The sequence below is a fragment of the Aptenodytes patagonicus genome, chromosome 4 (assembly GCF_965638725.1).
Source record: "Aptenodytes patagonicus chromosome 4, bAptPat1.pri.cur, whole genome shotgun sequence".
Lineage (NCBI taxonomy): Eukaryota > Metazoa > Chordata > Aves > Sphenisciformes > Spheniscidae > Aptenodytes > Aptenodytes patagonicus.
Window position 1 is genome coordinate 13,593,134 of NC_134952.1, and position 16,549 is coordinate 13,609,682.

General features: G+C 38.1%; 1 protein-coding gene across 3 annotated transcripts in view; it reads left to right on the forward strand.

Moving 5' to 3' along the window:
• JAKMIP1 (janus kinase and microtubule interacting protein 1) overlaps positions 1-16,549 on the forward strand; it is a 178,211-nt gene that overhangs the window by 7,351 nt on the left and 154,311 nt on the right. Inside the window, exon 1 of one of the 3 annotated variants that reach the window (XM_076335915.1) lies at positions 3,562-3,626. The exons of the other annotated variants lie outside the window; for them this stretch is intronic. The gene's annotated coding sequence lies outside the window, so the exon portion shown is untranslated. Of the gene's footprint in view, positions 1-3,561; positions 3,627-16,549 lie in introns of those variants that run through there. 3 annotated transcript variants of the gene reach the window in all.

The following is a 16,549-nucleotide window of genomic DNA, read 5'->3' on the forward strand; positions in this document are numbered from 1 at the left end:
CAAATGTGCACTCAGAAAATACTTCAAGGATTAACATAACAGATAAATACGTTTGTGGAGACAGTATATCTGATGAACTGGATGAAATAGAAGATTCCTGCATACTAGCACCATAACATAATTTCACAATAATGCCAGATTATGCTTTATGAGGGGAGGTATTGGAGATGTGTCTGATTTAAACAGTGTTTAAGCTCTAATCAGAGTACTTAGTGTACTTAATGTATATAATGTCCAGGAAAAGAGAGAGGCTAATCCTTCAAAGAGCACAAAAGCAACATAGGATTCTAATTATTTGCTGTTTCCTCACACAAAGCAGAGGAATATCTAAAACTTTTAGAGGGAGGTGTCCCAATATCACTGTAGGTAATAAATACTGTGCATTTCTAACAGATTTAGATCTGTAAATCAAAAATCCTGTTGGATGTCAGTGAAGCGGAGCCTTAAATATCATGATTGTCAAGAACAATAATTCTCATCTGCAGAAAAAGCAAAATATACTGCAGGTTTGCTCTTTCATATCTAGTATATCTAGCTCTTGTGCATCTGATGCAAAAATGCATTACTGGTTCAGCTGCCACAATCAGCTGTAACCGGCATGTGGAGTAAGGGAGCTGGAAAAAATCCATGGTCCTGCACTGGAATGCAGTAATTGCCAGCTCCTTACTGGGAGGTGGGACCAAGTGAGTGAATCTATCACAGCGTGAAGCTTAGATCTGTGGAATAACTATCCTGCCCTAGTTATTTCAGATTTCAGATACCCTGGAATAACCTCTCTGTTTCTCAAGGAAATTATTTTTATTGGTATATAAATATATTGGGAGAAGGAAAAATTAAAATGTGATGTATTCTGAACTGACTATAAGAGAATAACCATTTCCATGGTCAGTTTTCTTGTGAAAACAAGTCTGAAGAAGCTGTATGGGAAGTAGGTAAGTCAATAATTGTGAGAAAGATTCAGAAGGAGATGAGTGAGTTAAAAGAATATGCTACAGAGAAAATAAGAAAGAGTGGGCGTCTATGTAGGCAGCTTTGTTGATGGCAAAATGCTACATGTTCTTATTTTGCTGTGCGCTTTTTCATGATGGAGGAATGGATGTTCTGCACAGTTTAAGCCATGTCATTCTGTTTTCTGCTGTAACTTTTTTTATGTGGAAGGAATCATTAAGGCTTAGATATATTCTTTAGTAATGAAACTGTACAATGGGAAACTCTTCTTTTTGAGGGATCTTGAATTACACAAACCATTTTTTCTGTTTCCTGTTTTATATTGCCTGAGATAGACCCCACCCCACAGGTGATATAAATGTTGTCATGGGTTCTCTCTTGCAAGGGTTGTAGTTTTTTAAATAGAAAAATAAGAACCCACTTGGTACTGACTGGTTTGATTCTGATCTCAGCTACAGCCTGTGTAACGTGGATCCATCATCCATACATCCATCAACTTTATTGCATACATTCTGGATTTACACTGAATGTAAATAACAACTGGTCTAGGCAGAGAGGTTGACAGTAGTAATTGCACTCTGCAACTGTGACCAACAGCCTTACTTCTCTGCATGGGAAGAGCTGCTGCAGTTTTGGGAGTTTGAATGCATCTATATCCTTCTTTAATCTGCAGTAAAGCCTAAAAATCGGATTTTTTTTTCCCAGCTTTTAGCGTGGCCCATGCCACAAGTATTTCTGACTGATGAAACCTGCCCTGAAAAGTGGGACTGTAAGTGGGTGCTTGTATGTGTTCTTAAGATTTTAGTAGACAAATGTGACTTTGGGGCCACAGTCCAAAACTTCAGTGATTGAAGAGGTGTGCAGACCTTCCTCTTGGTATAAAACTAACCCAGTACATTAGTGAATTAGAACATGAATAAATTCTATCAAGTTGTATTGTAGTTCTGAGACTCATTAAACCGCCTGTGAACATCCATGTCACAAAGCTTCGTATGATCCATGCCTACGTCGCTAGGACTTCGTTGGTTGTGCTTAGTTTTGTTGTCAGTTCAAGAGCTAAGCCCTTCTCATTTGAACTGCCCTAGAACTTACTTGTTAGCATTTTGTCAGTAAGCTTCAGTGTTTCTGGGGAGCAGTATTCCTAATCCACCAATGTGTTTGACTTCCAATTGCATATGCTCTCTGTTTGAGTCTGTTTCATTTGGTGGCAGAGCTCCTGCCTGGATGAAGTTTTCCAGAACAGGGGCTGTATGTATAGAAGACACTGAAGATGCACAAGCAATTCTCTGTTTGTTTCTGAACCTCAGAGGTGTTGACAGGTCACGGGGGGAACGTCTGTGTGCTAACCTGGCAGAACACAGTTACTGGCTATGTGTTTTTGCCAGTATTGATAATTGCTGTAGATTCTTGATAGACTGACACTTTGGGTGCAGGACAGGCAGTATATAGTCACTGCATCACAGCACCTAGTAGATTTTGGATGCCAAGAAATGGCTGTGCATTTGAAGCAGGGGAATTCTTACAGTGTATACATGCAATGTTTTCCTCATTCTTGCCAGTGAGACGGCTAAGGCAATAAAGAAGGCAGTTACTATTGTCCTGTGAGTGCTGGTTTATCAGTTCACTACAGGTCTGTGAGCCTCCAGTTCAGTATTGGAACGCCAGTGTTTGGTGCAAGGCTTGCAGTCAGTTGCACAGGTGGTGTTCCTGGCTACTATACCAATGAAGAAAGTAGGTTTTGAGGCTGGTCTTTCTGAATGACTCTATCAGTAACGTGTATGCCTACAGCTTTCATGTTGCGTGGAGCACATAAGCAGGAAAGAATAATGCTGATATTTTTATAGGTCTCAGCTGACCACAGTCGTCTTCAAGAGTATCAGTGTGGAAAACCTCAGATGTTGTATGTTGGGTGCTGAGGTCTTTCTTCCCTGTTTTTGGCAAATAGGATTTAACTTTCTCCTAATAACATATCAGATTGTCTTTCTTCATGTTTTGAGAACTTTTGTGTTCATTTTTGCTGTGGCTTGTGAAATTGTGCTTGGCTCCAAGGTGTTTGGTGGAAACGCTGCATGCCATGTGCATTTAGCTGGCTGAAGGTGCTGCATACAAACACGTGATGATGACCACTGCTGTCCTTGTAACTTGCTATGCAAATAGCACATATGCCACTCCAGGGACAAAAAAAATGTCACTTTTTTTCTTTATATGAGCCACTGTTGCAGAGATGATAAACATTTAATCTTAAAATAAATTTTGCGGCGGTGGGAGTCTACCTGATTGTGTTCTGAATCCGTTGAAGCAAACTGCAGGCCTCTTCTCCATATGGGCTTTAACCTGATGTCACCTTAGAGACCTGTAATATGGTGGAGTTTGCTGCCTTGTGACTTTTCTGGGGTAGCACATAAATTTGTATTACAGGCTGGTTGAACAAAATGTCAAGAGCAGAGAGATGGCTTGTAACACGTGTTGAAATTCCTGGACAAGCCTTCAGTGACTATTAATAATTTCCCCTCTATGGAAAACTGTCAAGTAGTTCCTGATTTTTTTCCTCTTTTTTTTCAGGTAAATATTTTCAGTATGCTCAGCCGAGATGTTGTGGCTCATTGACAGCAAAACTGGTTCCTTTTGGAATATGGCCCTGCACACCCACTCACACGTCTCTGTCTGCAGATCGCCTGGTTTGTTCCTGCTCTTCTTCTCTCCTTGCCAGCAAGGTCTTTTCTAGTGCCACTTCTGTCCCCTTTGAATTAGAGCCAGTTGTACAAGACCAAATGCCCTCTAGCTTGTCATCCCTTTACAGAGACTTCATCCCATCCATTATGGAGCTTTTATCTCTTCAGAGGTTTTTAAAGCATATCCCAGCATCATCTTCTGTGCTGTATCAAAGCTTATAGATCACACTGGAGCAATATATACTGTGATTCTCTGGTTAGCTAATACCATTCTGCATTGCAGTATCTAGGTTGTTTGACTTAGATGAGCAGGATGTTGGGAGAAATGGTGCCAGCCATGTGGCTGAAGAGTTAAATGCTGTTTAAATCCACATAAACTAATAAATAGCTGAGCCCAAGAAGAATCTGGGAAACGATTTACAGGAAATACTGGCTTATAGAGCTGTAGGGTGGCACTGAAGACTGTCAGCCCTTGGTTCTGTCGTCTGGGCTTCAAACTGGATTGGGTAGTACCTATGCAGATGTGAAAATGAAGCTTTAACCTATAACCATGGCAAGCTGAGGTTCAAAGCCAGCTCTAGATCTGAGATTTCTCTTCTGGATGCTGTTAGTAGTATTTGTGCTAATAAACAGCTTAGAATAAGCTTGCAGTGTAGTGAGAAATATTGGTCTCAATGGGACTGTCAGTTTAAAATAAGGTTTTGTTTTTAGCAATTTACAGTTTCAAGCAAATCAATTAAATATCAAAGTTTCATTACTTAAGCAGTTCAATTAAATTTTGCACTTCTTTCTCTGGTTTTGTAATGTTGGAGTAGAGGGGCAAATGCTGTGGCATTTGTGCTCAAAAACATGTAAACAATTTTTTTTATTGCAAGGAAAAAAAAGATAGCATTTCTAATAGCATTGGGTTGCATGGGGGCCTTAACCTGCAAGATATGGCCAGACTTGTGTATTTGCATGATTTTGCCTTGGGTATACCTGTAGTGAAGCCGTGCAATGCGTTTCAGAATTGATGCCTCCATCACTGCAACTTGCAAAGAGACAATCTGCAAGTTGGATCGGACTGTGACTCTGCTTTCGTTCCTGAGTATATGTGTGGGGAATAATAGTCTCCGTACAGAGCTTTATTTCATCTTTTAATGTCAGGGGAGTTTGATCTGCTGCTTCTGTGTTTCGAATGCTCGCTGTGGAAGTATGTCAAGGAGACAAAACTGTCATCCTGTTCCTGATAATGCAGAAAGCAGAGTTCTCAAAACTGGTGGTTGTTTAGTTATCCTTCTGCCTATCCACACGGCAGGAAAGGAATAAATTCTTTTGTCATCCTTCTACATGAGATACTGAGCCAGCAGGAAAATGCCGTGTTCATAATGTTGATCTGTATGTAAGCTGGAGCTCAGCTTTGCATTTTCTAACATGGCTAAAACTCATTCTGGTTTTGATAAGTAGAATTTATATTCAGATGTCTCATGTCTCCATGCAATAATATGCATATTATTTTATACTTAGTTGATACTCCTCCTCTTCTTCCTTCATAGCATGATTTCTCAGTTATTGAAGTTTTCCTCCTTCTTCATGAAGCACCTAAGCCTAACTTGAATTTCAGCTTTTTCTGATATCTGTTTCATTCTACATTTCCTTTTTACATAATTGCTTCTTTTCTTCCATTGAGATTATCTGTCTCTGTAAGATGGAATATACGTTTCAGTCTGCACAGATCATCTGTATGTGCATTTGTGTAATACACTTTTATTAATATTCATAATATGTCTTCATAGTATGCAATTTTAATCATAAATGTTAATATCAGATTCAAATCTACCCATATAATGCCAAAGAAACATATTTTGTAATAAATTTTACTGCTGTTAAACATGGGATTTATCTTTCTGAATTCAGCATCAGCTTTCTACTTGAAGATCGTGTCATCTTGGACGACTTTAAATTTACAGAGAATTTACAGTGTTTTTGTTTAATGAAATTTTTCTGAATTGTCCTTACACTAAGAAAAGTGACCATTTTTCTTTCTTGTTAATAGCAAGCTACTTATTTTCTAAGTTCTGATTTTGCTGATAGTTAGCTTGCTACTAACTTACTTTTTTTTTCTTCTTTTTCTCTTTGAGTGAGTGTAACCACCCTTCTAAATTTTAAATACGTTATAAATTTTTTATTCAGAGTTTGAGGCTTAGTCCACGTGCTGAGTCATTGTTTAATGCCTGGTTTTCCACTGAAAGTATTGTTTGCTTCTTGGACATACAGATTAGCTTTCTTGAGCTTGGGAAGAATGCTAAAAATCAGTCTTTGAGTATATCAAACAACATTTATAAAAAATTATCTTTAGACTTCCCTTCTCAATCTGTCACCTCATTGTGCAATATATGATATACACAAAGCCCTGGGTGAATGGTGCTTGTGAGATGGTTCAGCATCTGGCCCTTGTTGTGCAATTCATCCCAATGACCAGGTATGGAACAGGATTCATGTCTCCCTCTCTCCCAGACTGAGCTGCATTAAAATTAATGTGTTTCATGTTAACAACCAAGCCAATGCTGAAAGTACTGATAGATTGGAGACAATGTACAATATTGCAGCGTTTGAGATACATTCAAATGCTGTCATATTTAACTACTATTTTTCTGTTTTAAATTTGACAGATTGAAAGTAACAGGTTAATTGCTGAATATGGAGGGAAACAGAAGAGAATTATCTTCTGCTCCCTTTTCATGTTCATGTTGCTTTTCCACTTTTGCAAAGGGCAGCTTTCTACGTTTCAGATGGTAGCTTAAGGCAAGAAAATCTTGGCAACAAAAGTCTTCACAGAAAGCTTGGGTACCATGCAGGTTGCATTATGCGAAGTGTTTACATTGCATTCTCATGGTGCAGAAACAGTGCCTTAATTGATAGGTGCATCACATGGTGGAAGAGATAACGGGATTCACATTCTGTCTCATTCCCATCACAGAATAAAATCTCTGATCTATTTGTATGTAATGGTTAAACAAGCTAAGGGCTCAGATAGATTGCCAGTCATCAAATCGGTTGTTCTCTTCCCTTCTTCCCATAAGCTTTGTATTCTTTTCTTCTTTTGCTAAAAGGAGACCATTATTTGTTTTTTCCTGTCATCATGTTTTTTGATAAAATATTTAAGTAAAATAAATGTAAACTGTTTTTCTTTGAGGGACCTCATTGTTTCCTTTGTGCAGAGCTAAATTAGTGGAAGAACTTTCCACTGGACTATAGCCTTAGTTTTGCAGGGAAATAATTAGCATTTGAAGCCAAGATACTATGGTCTATTGGCCTTGTTTGGCTTTGGGAATGCCATGTCTCCATTCCTGGTATAGTCGCTGTTCTCTGAATCTTGAAATCTGTGGACCTGATAATAGCAACAGAGAAAGGCATCCTAGTGCCCCAGAGAAAATGTGATGGTCTGAAACTACATCTCTTTGAACGGCATTTTTAGTGCTTTTCCTGTATATGCAGTATCAGTAGACACAGTGTAAAGAAAGCAACTAGTGACACTGAAATTCAAACTATTTTTATACATATATCAGTTTTGCATTGTGATCATTTATTGAGATGATCTTCAAGCTAACAACCCTTTAAATATAGCCAAATCTAGAAACAACAGGTACTGAAGTGTGTAATGCAATGACAAATCATAATGATGAATTCTTAATTTTTTCTTCTGTTTGTAGTTGGGACTTTTATTATTCCTGTCCTTGTTTCTTGCATCGCTGTTTTACATTTCAAGCTGTGCTTGATTTCAGACAGTACTATGATTGCATTTGGCAAGGTGTTTACAGTAGGTGACGGGTCAAACAGCATGTTCTGAAAACCTTCATCCTTTTCCCTGCTCCACTTTACCATCTATAATCTTAATGTGCTGCTTTTTATGTCACTACAGCTGTCTTTCAGCATGAAGGAGTGAACTAAACTCCTTTTAGAATTTCATTAATGCCACTTTTGATCAGTTGGCAGACGTTACCGAGTGACCGACGCTCACCCTCGCCCCTGCTGATCCCCAAGTGCCATATGTGTCTGCGAGACAGGTGGCTGAATGCAGGACTCTCCAGTGGGGAAGCCCGACTCTCAGCGGATGCTCTCTAAAAGATGAAGACATTTCTAAGATGGATGAGCATTCTTGTCGGTAGATTTTTAAAGCAAAAGAGGCCATAGTGATAATAACTCACTTAACATATAAAGCATCTTTCAGTAATTTCTGCATGCGTTCATTAACTTGTAAACATAGGCATCTACTCTCTCTGTGAATGCTCTAGTTTCAACGAACTTACCAATTTCTTTACTTACCTAATTCTGTTGACTACTTATTCCCCTGCCTCAGGAATCTCTTGGTAACACTGTGACTATGGCTACACAGCAAATATAATAAAAATAAAGCTTCTGTGTTATAAATATGCGTTAAATTAGGCAGAAGTTTATTTTTAGGTTACTGATTAGATTGATGATCGGCACGTTTAACAAGAGCGTTCTTTGTGCTATGCAGCAATTTTTACAATGAAATTGTACTCTCATTATGACATGAAAGAGCAGGGGGCTTGCTGGCAGGCATTTCTGGGTTAGGCTGCGGTAACTCATTAGAAGCTCCTAAAGCAGGATTACATAAATGGGACCCTATGTTCTCAGGTTAAATATAGTTCTGTAGTTTAATCTAATACGTGGCTACCATAAAGTCACCCTATATTGACTGACAGTAGTAGTCTGATTTGTCCACCTTTTCAATGCTATGCTTAAAAACAAAACAACAATGAAAACATAAATAAAATTCACAGGTGAATCTTGCATGGAATTCATTGTGAATTTATTGCTATTATTTAGGGAGTGGTTGTTTTTTTTTTGAATGAAAATATTAATTAACTAGTCAGATTGGAATAAACTTGAAATATATACAGCATATCTTTCATTAATCTATTTTTCACTTAATCAAGTTATAAAAAGAATTTCTTACTTTTTCTGTTTTAGGCTATAATCTTGAAGGGTGCTTCAGCAAAAGTACAGATAACACTAGCTATAAAAATCTACCAATTAAAATTTATAATTTTGCAATATATCACAATCACAAAGACAGTAAAGGAAATGTATGCAAGGTAAAGGAATTTATAGATTCCCTTGGCCTCTTTTTGAGAACTGCTAGATTTCCATTAAAATGATGAACTGAGTCACTGACTTCTAGAAGCAGTGTTCCTTAGTAAGATGTTGAATATTATTTTATTTTATATTACTACTCTATAAATACTTAACTACTTGTATCATTATTTATAAGCACCATTTTCTAGGGACATTATTCATCAGCTTCTGGTTTCCATTCAAAAGGTTGAAAAAAACCCCCAAACAAAACAAAAACCACAAATGCCCTTTTCCTAACATGAGAGTTCAGGTAGGTTTTAAATAGCTTTATTTATCAGTTTCTCTGTAGGCCTCACCTTGACCTGCAGTCAAAAATGACATTTTTCATATAGTTGGCGGGATGCATAACTCTGTGTGTGTTTATATGGACCTGTATATAATACCGGTTATACACAGCAGTCAGATAGATTGAAAAGATTCTTGCCAGTGCCTTGATTAAACTTTCTGGTCTTAAAAAGCCTGGTGTTGGCACCGTGAGGTTCATTCTGACGGCATCAGTATCGATTAGCTGTTGGGTAAGCAGCACCCCTTTTGACAGTGCTGAAGTCTTCAACTTCTGTCTGTTATACCATGAGTTACATTTCTTAGTGTAGCATTGCTTTTTATCTGTGAACATGTGGGGACACACTAGAGGTAAAGTTATGTTCAGTTCCAAATACCAGGTCAGTGCCATGTCTGCTAGAGGTGCATATGCACGTCTAGAAATGAGCACGGTTTGGCATGACTGAAAGCCTTAGCTGAAGACACGAAGAGCATAATTTATATTCATAATGCCTGTTAAAATTTTTTTTCTCAGGTAAGCTTGTACAAGTCTGATAAGGTCATGCCACGTCCACCAAGTGCAGTCCAGTTATAAGTTCAAGTTATACTAGTAAACTTGTTTTTTCTTTGAAAAAAATGTGAGTAGCTGGGAATCTCAGTCATAGAATCATAGAATCGTTTAGGTTGGAAAAGACCTCTAAGATTGTCGAGTCCAACCATTAACGTAGCACTGCCAAGTCTGCCACTAAACCATGTCCCTAAGCGCCTCATCTACACGTCTTTTAGATACCTCCAGGGATGGCGACTCAACCACTTCCCTGGGCAGCCCGTTCCAGTGCTTGACAACCCTTTTGGTGAAGAATTTTTTCCCAATATCCAATCTAAACCTCCCCTGGCACAACTTGAGGCCATTTCCTCTCGTCCTATCGCTTGTTACTTGGGAGAAGAGACCAACACCCACCTCGCTACAACCTCCTTTCAGGGAGTTGTAGAGAGCGATGAGGTCTCCCCTCAGCCTCCTTTTCTCCAGGCTAAACAACCCCAGTTCCCTCAGCCGCTCCTCATAAGACTTGTTCTCCAGACCCTTCACCAGCTTCGTTGCCCTTCTCTGGACACGCTCCAGCAGTCTTTCTATTAATTTGCTGCATGCAGTAAATTTGCTGGCTTTCATATGTTCTTGCATTCTAAACAGAGGGTTTACATTAGCAAGTTAGTGAGGACATAAAAATAATTAATTTCACACTCTTCACTTTACTAATGAAAAGGAAATTATTTATTGACCTTAATTAAAGACTAGGAGCTGTGGAAGTCATATTTGGCATATATAGTATGAACCCAGTTCTCACTGGATTATTTCCATTAGAGACACCTCACTCTTTTTATGACAATCTTCTAAAGCCAGAAGTAAAGTTGTTCTTATGTCATGCATTAGAAATGTAAAAAGCAAGATCTCCGTTCCCAAAATGCAAGTAATGTGATTAAAAGCCAAAAGTAAGACTTCTTCTTTTTAGCTTATACATTGCTTGTAAGTTGGTCAGTGTTGCGGGTTTTCACTCTCTTCCCCATATCATGTGGGACAAATTTTTGACCGATAAATGTTTTCAGAGTACTTCAGGGTTTTTCTGGTGGAAGGAAGCTGAGATATCTTGAACAATAATAAGAAAATATGGGGTTTTTTTCTAAATAACAATGATAAGGTACACTTGGTCTCAAGTACTAAATTTATATAAGTTGTTTTCAGTAGAGCTTTCCTAAATATGGAATCAAAGATCGGAACTGGAGAAAATGTTTCTTTTAAAACTTGTAGGGGACAAATAGACTTGATTATTGCAGCACATTCTATTTCCATTGACTTAAAACTTTTTTTTTAAACCTCAGCTGTAAGGCAAAAAACAAAAGCCTGAAAAAATGGAAAGGTTTTATTTTTGAAAAAATTTTTTTACAAACTTTTTTATTTAAAATAGATTTCATTAATTTTCCTTTTTTATTATTTTGCCAGGCACAGAGCAGCATTTGTGAAGGACTTGTGAAAAATCACATATTCCCCCACTTAACTAGTAAATTTTAAAAAAATCCTGGCTTTTTGTTTGCTTCTCAGAAAAACATCTTCTCAGTTAGCATCTGAAAATTCAGCTAATACTTCCTTTGCTTCCTCTTGAATTTTAGTCCTTTGGAACAAGGACTACTCTGTACTATTAATTCTAGCTTTGTTGTCAAGGCAATAAATGTGATAATGCAGCCAGTATGTTCTAGCATGTGTTAGAAGTATTGTAGACAGGTGACATATGCTTTAATAAGATGTGGCTTTGCTAGTTTGAGTCTGTCTATCCCTGAGCTTTTTATCTGTACCAGCTTAGGTGATGTTAAAGATGATGGCTTTTTTCACCCGGACAAGACTCTTACAATATTCTAACAGAAAGCTGTTTTTTATCCCTCAATAAAGACAGCATGTTTATGTGACAAGCAGTCCCATTTTCATCTTGTTCTCTGAGCATTTCTGAAATTCCGAGTAATAATAATCATTATTGCTATTAATAAACTGCTTTGTCCAGGTCAACTTTGAAACTGATTGCTTTTCAACTCATACAGTAACTGATGCTGCCCTTAGAGTATTTGGGTATATGTTTAATACTTTGATAGATGTTCTAGAAATAAGTACTGTAATAAGAAAATTATTTTCACGCAAATTTTTATCTTCGGAGTATGTGAATGAACTCAAATTGCCCTCTATAGTCTGTAAGAAATTCAGCTTCTCTCTTGCTAACAAGATATTCTGCAGGTGTTACTATAAAAATAACTTCTATCAGAAGTCACTTCATCTAATTTATGTTTTAAATTATTTACAGTACAAGATCTGCCAGAAATGTGATGCGTGGCTTAGTAATAAGAATGCAAATTCACAAACTTCATATTTTGAAGTTAGAAAATGTGGCGAGGAGCTGTAAGAGAGTAATTTGTAAGGCCAGCAGCGACAGGGCAGCTGTATTTCCGTCTGGAATTTCCCAGGCAGAAGAACGTGCAGGTGCACTGCATTGGATTGCTATTGCATGCCCTAGGTGGCTACTAAATGCATCAGATTTACTGTTCATGGACAGTAACTTCTATCTTCGAAGTCTTGGCTTGCTCACTGTGCATCACATACGTATAGTGAATGAGTCCAGATTTTTTTTTTTATATCCTTGGCAAGTATACAAATTCTTTCAAGGCAGGAAAAGTGAAAATGTTCGGGTAAAATCCAGGTCATTGGTGCCTTGCATCATGTTTTCTATCTCTAGTTCGGAATGGTCCTTGCTGTGAGACAGCCCTTCTCTAGTGCTTTGTGCAGGCTGTTCCTATAGGTGTCTTGCTCTTGGTGGTAACTCCACAGTTAGAATTCCACTGTATTGGAGGAAGCACGTGTTGGCAGCACTTTATTAGTGTGAAATCAGTTTTGTTTATCTATTTAGTTATTTATCCCTCTCTCAAGACCAGCTGAATTTAAATAGCACTTGTATACATCTGTTTATCTTAAATTTTTGCTAAGAAAGCTGCTCAAAAGATCTCAAGGTGGTGTTCCACTTTATTTTCTGAAGTTGGTTTACGTAATGTTTGTAAACATACTGGGTCAGCAGGCATGATTGCATCACGGCCTGAATATTGATTTGTTTTCCCCTCACCTGAAACCAGGCAGGATACTCTTTTGTGAAAATTCCCAGATCATGGTGACTATATCAGGCCAGAGGGGAAAAAAAGAACAGCAGTGTCATAGCATGCACATAGACCTTTGATTTATCTCAAAGTATGGATGACAAAAAAGAGCAGCAACTAAATGTGGAATGGGCTTAATGTTTGTAGCATACCGTCATTGTTCTCTAACTTCTGACCTACTGAATAATGGGTTTGCACCAGTGCAGTGTGTTTCTCCATCATCATTTGGATTCCTTCTTCTCTCTGCTATTGTTCCTTTTTAATGATACTTTGAAAAAAAAAATTACATCATCCTTTCTTTCCTGTATTACTTCTACTTTTTGAATTTCCATGTAGGCTCATGAAGTCCTCTCAGCCAGAAGTTAGGAGAAATGCTGTTATATACGCATGCTCTGTTCTTAACTGTCTCTGAGTTGGCACCTATGGGCACTGTTGGAGGCAGGACACTGTGCTAGATGGGGCTGAACCTCTCTGAACCGGTATGGTGGTTCTTAGCAGCGCACGATTCTTCATTCTTAGTGTAGTGCTTAGGAGAGGGCATCTGGAAGTCTTGGGTATAATTGTTACCCATATTGATAATTGATTTTAGTGGAGTCATATAACTACAGGAATAAATGAGATAAATTAAAATGCGATTATAATGTGGAAAAGGGAGCGAACAGGCCATGCTATAATAATAACAATAATATTAATAAACTTTAAAAAAAAATGAGGGGGGAGAAAGACCTACAGATAGGACGAGCACAAAAGAAAGACCGATTTTTATCTTTTTCATAAGGAAGTAGTCATATCCGATGAGATGAAAGAGTTTTCTTTGTATACACATAAGGATGACAGTGAATTAGATCCACTTTAATGAGCATGGCAATATAGTGTCTGTGTATGACACAGTCACTTGGCAATACTAATCTGATCTGGGCTGGCCTAAGCAGATGATTGCATTTTTGTTGAATTAACCAGAAGAGATGATAGGAATGACAGCATGGTGCTGTAACTTCCAAACAGCTGAACTTGAAGGTTTACACTTTGGGATTTTAAATAAGGAGTTACAATTTTCACTTTATAATTGTGCCTTCTCCTGACATAGCAGACAGCCCCATGTTAATATCTGGAGCCCAGGTACTGTTACATAATTTGGTTTTGCTTTTTGTTTACTAAGCTGTCCTTTTACTGTGAAATATTAGCTTAATTGTGAAGACTGAGGTGTTTTTGCTATGTGGTGGAGTTTGCATCTGACATCTAGCGCTCTCAGCTTTCTCCCTAAAAATGTTGCTTGCTTAAGAATAAAATTTTGGAAACTGCTTAAGCTTGAATAAGTGAAAGTGGGGAGACATTGGTAATAGTCCTTTACCTTTGGATGGTTCTGTTTTCAGGAGAGAAATTAAATAAAAATTATTGTATAGATGTCATATTTCTTTGATTGAAAATATATTAAATTTGCCAGTAAGAATGCCAAGATAAATATTCACTTTTTAGCAACAACTACTGCCTTATATTTATAATACCCCTTTGCTTCACGAAGTTTTTTCCTGGTAGTTCCCAGCAAGAGAGAGGTCCACAAAAAACCCGATTCACAAGAAATGTTACTTAGTATCTGAACACATACACACTATTACAAGGTAGTTTTTTTACTCTTTGTAACTAAAACAATTTCTTCTTCCTATGGAGTACTAGAACTTTGCTTATAAACTACGTTCAGTATCTCATAGGTTCAACTGCTGGCTTCCGTTCCCTGCCCCGTGCTCTCAAGTGACAGCTTCCCGTCTGCTCGCTGTTCCCAGAGAAGGAAACCATCTCATAGTAATGGTCTGATTAGGATCTCTTTTAGTTTATCTTTTCAGAAGGATATGAAATCAACCAAGTTTAATTTTTTAAAGGTCTATTTCTGAGACGCAGCTTGTCCCTGGCCTATCTTACTTAGTCCTAGCATCTGCCCATTTCTGTCGTTATTGTGTCATACCAAGTCATATCATAGCTTTTGCAAATATCCCTTTAGTTTTCTTTTCCATGATACTATAAAGGTCTTGCAGATATTGGAAAGTCCAACACTGCGTGCAGAATATTGTCCAGTGCCCAAACAAATTAGATTGTTCCTTTTCCTTTAATCTCTCCTCTTTCTAGAAATCTCTGCAGCATTTCTAATAAAGGGCTCAAAGTCCAGTAACAGTGGGAATTCCTGGAACTATCTATACCACTTTAGATGATTTAAAAATCCATTATTTGCCAAATGCACCCATTTAGTGCAAATGTAAAGGGAGGAGCATGCAGATATTAGCCGTGTTTTGGAACAGGTTAAATGGTCTTAATTTCTTCCTTCAAACAAAAATGATGACTAGAAAATGCCACTACATTTTAGGCAGGAACTCTATGTAAAAGCAAATGTCGTTATCAGTCCTTGGGTCTGTTTACAACAAGTTATAAAGTACAATTTGTTGGATTTCTCTTCATTTTTTACAGCTATGTCTAATTTCATATTGTCAGCTAGATCAGTACGGATATTTAATTTATAAATAGCTGGAAAAAATGATCACATCTATTTGACTATGTGGTTTTAAATTTAAAAAAAATCAGGTGGGCTGTAGGACATTAAAATCTCGTTAGATGTTTAATAAGCAGGAGTGTATGAAAAAGCTGGAAGTGGGCTTGTGATACAGTTTAGGCCATAATTTAATGAATGTTTTGGAAGCCAACACTGCGATTGAACGAGGTTTTCCAGCTCTCCCGCCATGCCCAGCTGCTTTTTCCTTTGCCAACCTCTCCTTTGTGCTGGCTCCAGCGTTTTTCAGATTATGAGATGAATTGGTTCAGGGAGAGTGATAAAGGTTAAAGATATTGAGAAAGGAAAATGGCTCACTTTTAGCTTGGATTGGTTCTCTCTTTTGGCTTACCACAGCTGTGCTGGCTCAAGGTAGTGACAGAATTATTTCTTTTTAAGGTTTACATTGGCTTAAAGTGTTCATGAGACTATGGCCTTAATTGCAGCACGGTGCAGGGAGGAGGGAATGTGCACTCTCACTGTGTGCCCTTCTAGGAGTTGCCTCTGATATCACTGACTAGAAGCTTCTCTCAGGGTATTTGCTTCTGGTACATGCCTCAGCACTCATCTTTTGTGTCCTATTCCTCTCCTCGTTTCTGGCGTTCCTCATGACCATTTTCCCCAAGAGCAACTGAGCATTCCCCCAAGATAACTGACTTAATCACTGATGCTCCGCAGCAGCCTTTGCTGAAGTTTAATCATTTTCACTCCTGTGCTGAATTCTGCGTAGCTTGGGCAGTGCGTGCTGCTGCAAAGCTGTTGGAGTGGCTGAGTGTCTGCAGGCTGCGGCAACAGCATAAAGTTATATGACCATCAGTAGGTGCTGGTCTGGTGAGGCTATAGGGAAAGCCTGTATTCATAAAGACATTGAATTGCCCAAATCTAAAGGTGCAGTTCTCAAAATGTCTGCGTAGTAACTTCCACTCTGTAAGCGTCTGAGTTTCTAAAAGTAAACTTTGTGTGTGTCTGTAGCTCAGCTTTTGCACTTTTCCAAGTTAATGCAGATTTTTCATTGCTAAATTAGTCTCTGTTCACCAATGTTTAACGTAATGTGTGTTCCCAAAAGGGACCGAGTCAGTAGGTGCATCATGCTAATGTACACTGGTAAATTGTGTGTGCCTTAAAAAATGTAATTACTGGAATTTTTGCTCAGAAATACAATTAGAGGGAGTGTTAGGGTCCTCTTCTGTGGATCTAGAAGTCTTTTGTTCAAATCAGAAGCAATCCGAATACAAAGTATTATAGGATGCCAGTTCCCTATTGAAACTAGGTCACTTTGTATAAAATAATTAAAGATGTGTTG